Source organism: Adiantum capillus-veneris, chromosome 27, assembly GCF_014529385.1.
Source record: "Adiantum capillus-veneris isolate H3 chromosome 27, ASM1452938v2, whole genome shotgun sequence".
NCBI lineage: Eukaryota > Viridiplantae > Streptophyta > Polypodiopsida > Polypodiales > Pteridaceae > Adiantum > Adiantum capillus-veneris.
The window spans coordinates 36,297,922-36,307,825 of NC_140957.1; the positions used below are offsets into that span (position 1 = coordinate 36,297,922).

General features: G+C 39.4%; 1 pseudogene; it reads left to right on the forward strand.

The window, feature by feature from the left end:
• The first annotated feature begins 1,027 nt into the window (after positions 1-1,027).
• Positions 1,028-1,933, forward strand: LOC147421777 (uncharacterized; annotated as a pseudogene).
• The last annotated feature ends 7,971 nt before the right edge of the window (positions 1,934-9,904 follow it).

The window sequence follows — 9,904 nt, forward strand, 5'->3', positions numbered from 1 at the left end:
GTATGTCAAGTGTAGTGTCCTTCAGAAAGCAAAGAAAGTGCTTCAGGAGCTTTCTATCCGGGACATCATGCACTGATTGTGGAATTTGCCCAACTAAGGCAAATGCAATCACATATGCTTGAGAATCTCTATGTTCGGAATGCCATCCCTTTGAGCACATTGATTGTGGCATATGCATAAAAGGAGCAAGGGCATGAAGCTAGGGGTTGTTTTTTTGCGGATGCAAAGCGAGGTTGTTTCTCCAGATGCAACCATCTATGCTTGTAGCTTCAAAACATGATGGACTGCAAGATGCTGACATGAGGAAAGGAATTCACGATGATATTGTTAGTCAGAGGCTAGTAAAAAAGCAGCTTGTGCTTGGGAATGCCTTGGTTGACATGTATGCAAAATGTGATGCTTAAAGGAGCTTCTTGTCTAGAATGTCTCTTGGAGTGCATTCATTGTGGCATATGCCTAGGAGGGGTAGGTCAAGGAAGCTGTGGCTAATTTCAACAAATGTGAAGCAAGGACATCCCTACAAATGCAATTACCTGCACTTGAGGATCTCCATGCATTGATTGTTGAGATATGCCCAAGAGTTGTAGGGTGAGGAAGTTGTGGGTTGTTTTCAGCAAATGTCAAGCAAGGGTGCCTCTCCACATGCAATCACCTGTGGCTAATTTCAACAAATGTGAAGCAAGGACATCCCACAAATGCAATTACCTGCCTTGAGGATCTCCATGCATTGATTTTTGAGATATGACCAAGAGTTGTAGGGTGAGGAAGTTGTGGGTTGTTTTTAGCAAATGTAAAGCGAGGGTGCCTCTCCACATGCAATCACCTATACTTGAATCTTCAAGGCATGTGGGACTACGAAAGATGTTGATACAAGCAAAGTTTTCACGATGATATTGTTAGTCGGGGTTGTTGAAAAAAAATGCATGCTTGGGAATTTCTTGGTCAACATGTATGCAAAATTTTGGTGCACCTAAGAAGCTTCCTCTTTGGAAGTTCATCTCTTGGAGTAGTGCATTCATTGCGGCATATGTTGAGGAGGGGTAGGGCGGAAAACTTGTGGGATGTTTTCAGCAGATGGGAAATGAGGGCATCTCTCCATATGCAATCACCTTCGCTTGAGGGGCTCCCTGTCCGAACATCATATCTTACAATGCAATTATTCTTGGATATGCCCAAGAGGGGCATGTCCATGAATCTCTTGGATATTTTCAGTGGGTGAAAAGCAAGGGTGTCTCTCCAATGCAATTGCATCTCCCAAGGCATGTGGGCAAATGGGCTGGTGAAAAAAGACATCCGACTTGGGAATTTCTTTTTCGACATGCACTAGGAAGAGAATGGGGTCTAAGAGGGCCTCTTTATTTGGCAGTTTAAGGAATTTAAACCTTTAGTATTAAGAAAGTAATGAAAGGACAGCTTTTGAATTCGAACGGGCAAAATGGCTAGTTTATTTGAATTCAAGGTTTCCCTCCAAAATGGAATTTACAATTTAGCAAGTAAAACCATATCAGTAGCATATCTGTGGAAAGAGCACAACGCGTAGATTGCATATCTATGATCTCTGCTCAAATCGGAGATCGAAGGCCGAAAATCATTAAAAAAATTTCTACCTCCTTTTTGGGGGGAAAAGTGCATCCTTTGACCACTCTTACACATCTCTTACATACCCACCATTCTTGCACACATGGCGTACACCTTTTCGTCAAAATGTTAATTACATGCATAAGCTCATGGCAAATAAAGAGGCCTTCCTACACCCATCCTCTTCCTAATGTACGCAAAATGTGGTGTGATTAAGGAGCTTCATGTCTAGATTGTTCTCTCTTGTTCATTTATTACGACCTATGCCTTGAAGGAGCAAGGCAAAGAAGTTGTGGGATATTTTTAGTGGCCGCAAAGTGAGGGCATGCCTCCATATGCAATCACCTATGCTTGAGGATATCCCTATGTAGAACGTGTATTTGAATGCATTGAATGAGGGGTATGCCCAAGAAGGGTGGGGTTAGGGAGCTCTTGGATGTTTTAGAAGATGCAAAGCGAGGCAGACTCTCCATATGAAAACACCCTATGCTTGGATCTTGAAGGGATGTGGCACTCATCTAGGGAAAAGAATTCACAATGAGATTGTTAGTCAAGGGTTGTTGAAAAAAGTGGCGGTGTTGATGTGAAGAGTGGTGTCCTTCAGAAAGCAAAAAAGATGCTTCAAGATCTTTCTATCTGGGAGGTCATCTCTTGGGAATGCACTGATTGATGCATTTTCCCAATTAGGAAAATGATGTCACACATGCTTGAGGATGTCTGTGTCCGGAATTTCATCCCTTCGCACACATTGATTGTGGCATATGCACAAAAGGGACAGGTCCAGGAATCTAGGGGTCGTTTTTAGCGGATGCAAAGCGAGTTTGTTTCTCCATATGCAAAAATCTATGCTTGCAGCTTCAAGACTATGCAAGATGCTGACATGGGGAAAATATTTCATGATGATATTGTTAGTCAAGGGTTGTTAAAAAGGACGTTGTGCTTGGAAATGCCTTGGTCCACATGTATGCAAAATGTGGTTCTTAAAAGGAGCTTCTTGTCTGGAATGTCTTCTCATGGAGTGCATTCATTGTGGCATATGCATAGGAGGGGTAGGGTGAGGAAGTTGTGGCTAAATTCAATGAAGCAAAGAAATCCCTATGGATGCAATTACCTGCACTTGAGGATCTCCGTGCATTGATTGCCAAAATATGCCGAAGAGCCATAGGGTGAGGAAGTTTATGGTTGTTTTCAGCAGATGTGAAGCGAGGGTGTCTCTCCACATGCAATCACCTACTCTTGCATCTTCAAGCCATGTGGGACTACACAAGATGTTTTGATGGGCAAAGAATTCACAATTTATTTTTAGTTGGGGTTTGTTGAGAAAAACATTTGTGCTTGGGAGTTCCTTGGTCAACACCTATGCAAAATTTTGGTGCACCTTAGAAGCTTCCTCTTTGGCATGTCATCTCTTGGAGTAGTACATTCATTGCATCATATGTTGAGGAGGGGTAGGGTGAAGAACTTGCGGGTTGTTTTTGACAAATGCAAAATGAGGGCATCTCTCCATATGCAATCACCTTTGCAAGAGGGGCTCCAAGTCTGGGACATCAAATCTTACAATGCATTTATTGTTGGATATGCCAAAGAGGGGCATGGCCAGGAAGCTATGGGCTATTTTCAGTGGGTGCAAAGCGAGGGTGTCTCTCCAGATGAAATTTCATCTCCCAAGGCATGTGGGAAAAAGGGCTACTGAAAAAAGTCATATGGCTTGGGAATTTCTTTTTTAACATGTATGGAAAAAGTGGTGTGCTTAAGGAGCTTCCTCTTCAAATTAGCCTCTCTTGGAGTGCATTTATTACGACCTATGCCTCTAAGGAGCAGGGCAAGGAAGTTGTGGGCTATTTTCAGTAGATGAAAAGAAACAACATGCTTCTAGATACAATCACCTATTCTTGAGGAGATTCCTATCCAAAACGTGTCTTTGAATGCATTGATTGTGAGGTTTTCCCAACAGAGGTAGGGCTAGGAAGCTCTTGAATGTTTTATCGGAAGCAAAGGTAGGTCTCTCTTGATGCAATAATCTAAGTTTCCATCTTCAAGGCATGTGGGATTGAAAAAAATTCCATTCTTAAGAATTACTCAATTATTGATTGGTTGATTGCATGGCTCCTCCCGCCACACATGTCAGCAAATAATCATTCTAGAAAAAATAGTCCCGGTAGTGCTCAAAGAACACACGTTCAAGCACACTGACAACGATCAGGAGAGAGAGAGAAAGAGAGAGAGAGAGAGAGAGAGAGAGAGAGAGAGAGAGAGAGAGAGAGAGAGAGAGAGAGAGAGAGAGAGAGAGAGAGAGATTTGGGTTAGGTTAAGTGCACGGCTTGAAGAGAGACATTCAAGACATAATAACACTAAAGAGATTGGGGAAGGATGTTGAAGAACAACAGCCAACTTACTTAAGAGTAATCATGCGAGTAAGTCTAAGGCTCTCTCTAGCTACAAAGGTGATGGGTGGGACAGACCACAGACCCATAGGGCCTAGACCACTAGCGTTCGCAGGGCGAGCACAAAAGGTTCCTCCCCCGCACCTAAAAGGCATGCATGCTATATATTGTTTTGTAAAAGTATTGAATTAAATTAGGAAAAAGGGAAAATTGCAAAGGCACCATAGGCAGGAGAGGGGCAATCGTGGCTCTAGGAAGGGGAGCCTAAGAGAGGAATTAGAAAGGGGGAAATAGAGAACAATAACTATCAATAACATACATTCTAAGGGGCTCATATAGTGACAAGATGATATTCCTCCATTGCTGATTTTTGTAACACTTTTACATCAAATAGGGTAGCTTCCTTAATACATCCCTTAATCTCCTTCATAGTGTTAAAACTCCAAGGGACAATGGAAGTGATGAAAGGGAATGTGAATGCCCAAAGACTACCTTGTTTCTTTCATTTCATGTATGCCACAAATAAACACATCTTAGGAAAGTCCAGAATGGGATAACTGTTTTCACCTAACAATAATGCCTTCCAGGAAAATGGAGTTGTGATTGAACATGGTTTTTGAAGCTCCACTTTGAAGGAGTCGTTATGTTTCAAGCTGACGAAGAGATGGAAGATAGATTCCTCACTAGATTTGCATCTCTTGCAGATCCCATCATCAACCCCAATACTTTTTGCTTTGGAACCAGACAAGATACCTTTATGCAAGATAAGCCACATAACTGTGTTTTCTTGGTAGAGGATAAGCCCAAATATAATTAAATCTGTATGACAACTGCTTTGCGTTCCATGAGATTCCCCATTTTCTGTAGAGTTTGCCAACCAAAGTTGAATCCATGAGTCTATTACCTACATCTGAGTATATAAGATGGTAGACCTTAAACAAGGGGATATTTCTCCTAGGACTTTGAGACATCATGTATCTCTGAATCTTTGATATTCTCTCCAAAACCAGGTCTGGACACCCTTTGGTAAGTTTTTATTGTTGCATCAACACCTGTTAGATACCCATTGTACACATCCTTCCAAACTCTGACTCTTGCTGTGGGACACTTGTGAGCTTTCCTTGTAAGTTGGTCCCTTTGGGGCAAGTTTTGCTTGCCAAACCAAATAGAATCCAGCAACCACATACCACATGGAGGAATTCACTGGTCTGAAAGAGTCCATTCCTTTTTTTTAAAACTCAGCCAAGTATTTCAGAACCTGCAAGACAGGTTAGAACTCCTTGGGGTAAAGTTAGAATTGGAGGCTAGAATTTCTTGTAGAGTGAGAGTAGACCAAGAGTTGTAATTATTGATTCTGAGCTATTGGAATTTCTCTTTATCAAGGTGGACCAGTGATCATTAGAAGATATAGATCTCATTACCCATTTGCTTGCTAGCTTGGTTGCTAGGTATTGAAGGTTGAGGATTCCCAATCCTCCATGCTCTGGGTTTATGAAACAGGTCTTCCATGCCACTTTGGGCACTTTCTTGAGACCTTATAAGTAGCCCCATAAGAATCTTCTAGCCAATGTAAACACTTTGTTGAGTTGGGACTGAGAAGCTTCCAACAAGACATAAAAAAACCACAGAAGACAGTAAGTAGTGGTTAAGCACAAAAATCCTGGCAGACAGATTAGGTTGGTGATTTTTCCATGTGAATAATCTCCTTCTACATATGTTGAGTACCCGGTTCCATCTCTAGTGGAAGGAGACTTTGAAGCCCGTAGGAATGCCCAAAAGCTTGAAGATTTGGCCATCCTCAATTTCTTTACAACGAGCTTGTGTAATTGCAACAGGACCTCAGAGGGTGCACTATGTAATCATGTTAATGTATAACGTGAGTTTGAAAGGAGGGGTTTCAAAATACAAAAAAAATAGGTAATTAAATAGTGATACATTAAAATAAGCGGTTTTTATATTCAGTTTTGAAAAAAAATCCTAAAATAAGGGTCATTTTATTCATTCAGACATGTTAAAAGAGGGGTTTTTTTAATACCTCACAAACGCACGTTATATAGGGGGGTATTGAATGGTGAACCCCCCAAGAACAAGACAAGGTCCTTTGGACACTTTAAAGCCTATTTTGGAATGGTTGATGTTGGAACCACTAGCAAGACAAAAACCTTCAAGGCATTCCTAGAAAAGTTTCATTGACTTTTCATCATTTTTGATTATGGCATTAGTGTCATCTACAAACTGTTGCAAGCATAGCTAGTCACCACAGTCTTCAACATATATTGCTTTAAGCTTACCTTGTTGCAGCATGTCCTTACCCAGCCAACCAAGAGTATCGGATGAGATAGCATAAAGCAGAGGTGAATGAGGACAACCCTGCCTTATAGATTTAGGTAAAGGAAAAGCTTCAGTAAGAACACCATTGATTGAAATCCTGATAGAAGCATTACAAAGTAGTAAATGCATAAATCTTATGAAGACCTTTCCCAAACCCATGTCCTATAGAGTCTGAAGAATGAATTCCCATTTATTCTTGTCATATGCCTTATCAAAGTCTATCTTGAAAAAGATATAGTCGTGCTCAGTTTCCTCTGCATATTCCATTCCTTCCCAAAGTGAAATGATAGCATCCAGAATGAATCTCCCCTTTATGAAACCTTTTTGCTCCTTCAAAATGAACTAGTCTATCAGAGGGCTGAGTCTTCTAAGACCATATTAGGTAAAGTGGGAAAATCCCAATTCCCAGGTTGGACAACTTTCAATATATCATGTATAAAATATAGAGATTTTGTCAAAAATTTGAGTTTTCTTAAGGTCTCATTCCACTTTATGCACATACAATACACAATGAAAACAACTAAAATATCATGGTTTCAATCAATTGGATTATTAGGAGAGGAGTATATTGCATCCATTATCGTTGTCTATGTTCTACTGTCCTACCTACAACTTATCTCAACATGGAGAGCTTGGTTTCTAGGTCCACCACTTGTCCAAGTTAATGTAAAAGTGACTCAAGGTTCACAACTTGTGAAAGCAAGGATCCATTGAGGAATACAATCCACTTGGCTATTTTTCCTTAATTTATTGCATGTGACATTTAAGCAAGGTCCACTTCTAATCTATAACTTCTTAATTTGAGGCATGGGGCATACATAAAATATGTAGCATATGCTCTATTGCCTCATAGGAAGGTTGGTTTCAAGGTGCACTTATCCATGCTAGCCTATCTTGGAGAAATGATGGAGCTTGCTTCTCTCCTTGTTTCAATGGAGACTAGCTTGGACAAGTGGTGGACCTTTGCTTCTCTCTATGTTTCAATAGAGTTAGCTTGGACAAGTGGTGATCTTGGAACAAAACCCCCATGTAAAACATATCATGGGTATTCCAAGTGATTAGAAAGATTACCATTTAAGATATAACCTTATAGGTTGGACAACTAGATCTTGGCTTGGAGAAATGGTGGACCTTTGATTCTCTCCATGTTTCAATGGAGTCTATCTTGGAGAAATGGTGGAGCTTGCTTCTGTCCATGTTTCAATGGAGCTTAGCTTGAACAGTTGGTGGACCTTTGCTTCTCTCTATGTTTCAATAGAGTTAGCTTAGACACGTGGTGGATCTTCAAAATAAACCAACTACTATCAATGTTGCCTAGCTTGTACAAGTGGTGGAGTGTGTCTCTACTCCATGTTTCAATGGATCTTAGCTTGGACAAGTGTTGGACCTTAAAACAAAAACCCCATGTACAACATAGAATGGATTTTCTAGATTTCAATGGAGTCTAGCTTTAACAAATGGTGGAGCTTGTCTTCATCCATGTTTCAATGAAACTAGCTTGGACAAGTGGTGGACCTTGTAACAAACCCTCCCATGTACAACATATCATTGGTTTTCTAAGTTATGGGAAGGAATACCATTCAAGATATAAACTTATAGCTTGGATAAGTAGTTGACTTTAAAACCAAATTCATCATAATACAATGAAATACAGGTCAGCCAATTCCTAAATCTTGAGACCAAACCTCCCATGCTATTAGAGATAATATATTGGATAAGTGGTGGACCTTCTATTATTTTCCCATGCCTAGTTTAGACAACCGGTACACTTCGCAGCTATAAAGGTTGGACGAGTTGTGGAGCTTTGTTTCTATCCATGTTTTAATGGATCCTAGCTTGGACAAGTGGTGGACCTTGGAAAAAAGCTTCCATGTACAACATATATGAGGTTTTCCATGTTTTAATGGAACCTATCTTGGACAAATGGTGAAGCTTTCTTCTCTCCATGTTGATTTTGGAACTACCTTAGACAAGTGGTGGAGCTTTTCTTTTCTACTCTTCATAATACAATGAAGTATATGTTGGTTACATGGTGAATCTTAAGGCCAAACCTCCCATTTTACTACAGATGATAGGTTGGACAAGTGTATCAACCTTCTATCATTTCTCCATGACTATATTGGACAATTAGTAGACATAACATCTCTCTATGTTGTCTAGAGATGAGCTTGGACAAGTGATGGACCCTGATTCTCTCTTCCCTTGGTTTACTAGTTTGAAGACTCAGTATATATACTTTCTTAGATCTAGCTTGAACAAGTGGTGGACCTTGCATCCACAATCTTAATTCAGTATAAAAAAGTATATGAAAAAATAACATAGGAATCTTGGTTTGAAGGTCAAGCAATTAGGTTCCAAATGCACATAATAATATATTTTCCGCCCATATTAAAAGAAAGTTAAATATGCACATAATAATATATTTTCCACCCATATTAAAAGAAATTTAAATAATATGTTATTACCAAATTGACAAAGGTAACGTCCAAGAATTATATCTTTCCATCTTGTCAGATCTAAATCTTCATCAAGGCGACATGCATGTATACATCAACTTTCAAGCCATTCAAGAATACATGCACTTAGATTCCATAGTTTTGTTTTCAAAGTCTTTTAGGTTCTAAAACTCTTTCACATAAAGTATGTAATGACAAAATTCTTGAAGCAAACATTTGTGCCCAAGAAAAAGATCCCTCTCACATATTTAAAGTCCATGAATTCTCTGATCCACACTTACAAGTTTTATTTTGACATCAAACATCAATTCTTTCATAGTTCCAAATAAATGCAACCTCGATATGAATTGACAAAAAATGAATTTCTTTTACTATATGACCCAACATAGGCCCCAATCAAATAAAAAATGAGTCCCCAAAAATTTGGGTGCTCTCTAGCAATACATCAGAGTCCCCTTACAATAGGATGCACTCCAATAGTACATTGAAGTCCCCTTAGAGTAGGGTGCACTCCATTCAAGTGTTCATAAAATTGACACACCTTTAAAAAAAAAAAAAAGACTATATCAAATTATACAAATGTTGAAAGATACACACTAGAATAAAAAAAGCATCTTATAGCCATATTTATTCAATGCTTTCGTGTTGACAAGTACACACCAAGGACATAATTTGTCTCAGAATCACTATACTGATTTACAATTGTGTTGTATGTATAGACTCTCTTATCTCTTGCATACAACCATCCTACCAACCATGGAATTATGGTTCTCTGCAAGAAGTTTTGAAGTTGCTCGGAAGTTTGCCTCCACATCTTTGGAAATATAAGATATGTCCCTGGCATGTTCCACATCACCCTATATGGAGTGTCATAAAAAATTAAGGTATTGTTTGCATCCAAATCCTCAAATATCTTCCAAATATCACTCAGATTTTTGTGATAAACCCTTGTAAATCCTAACATGATATTTGGATTCTGGCAATTTTTGTTACTCATAAACACCTTGAACTTGGTATACTGCTCAGGAAAACACTTTTGTGTGATGCGTTGCACCCTTGTTAAGTTATAGCAACTCCATATCCATAGCTCAAAGTATTCAGCACAAAAATCCAAAAAACTTTGTGCGTCGGGTCGCACCACATGATAAACTTCAT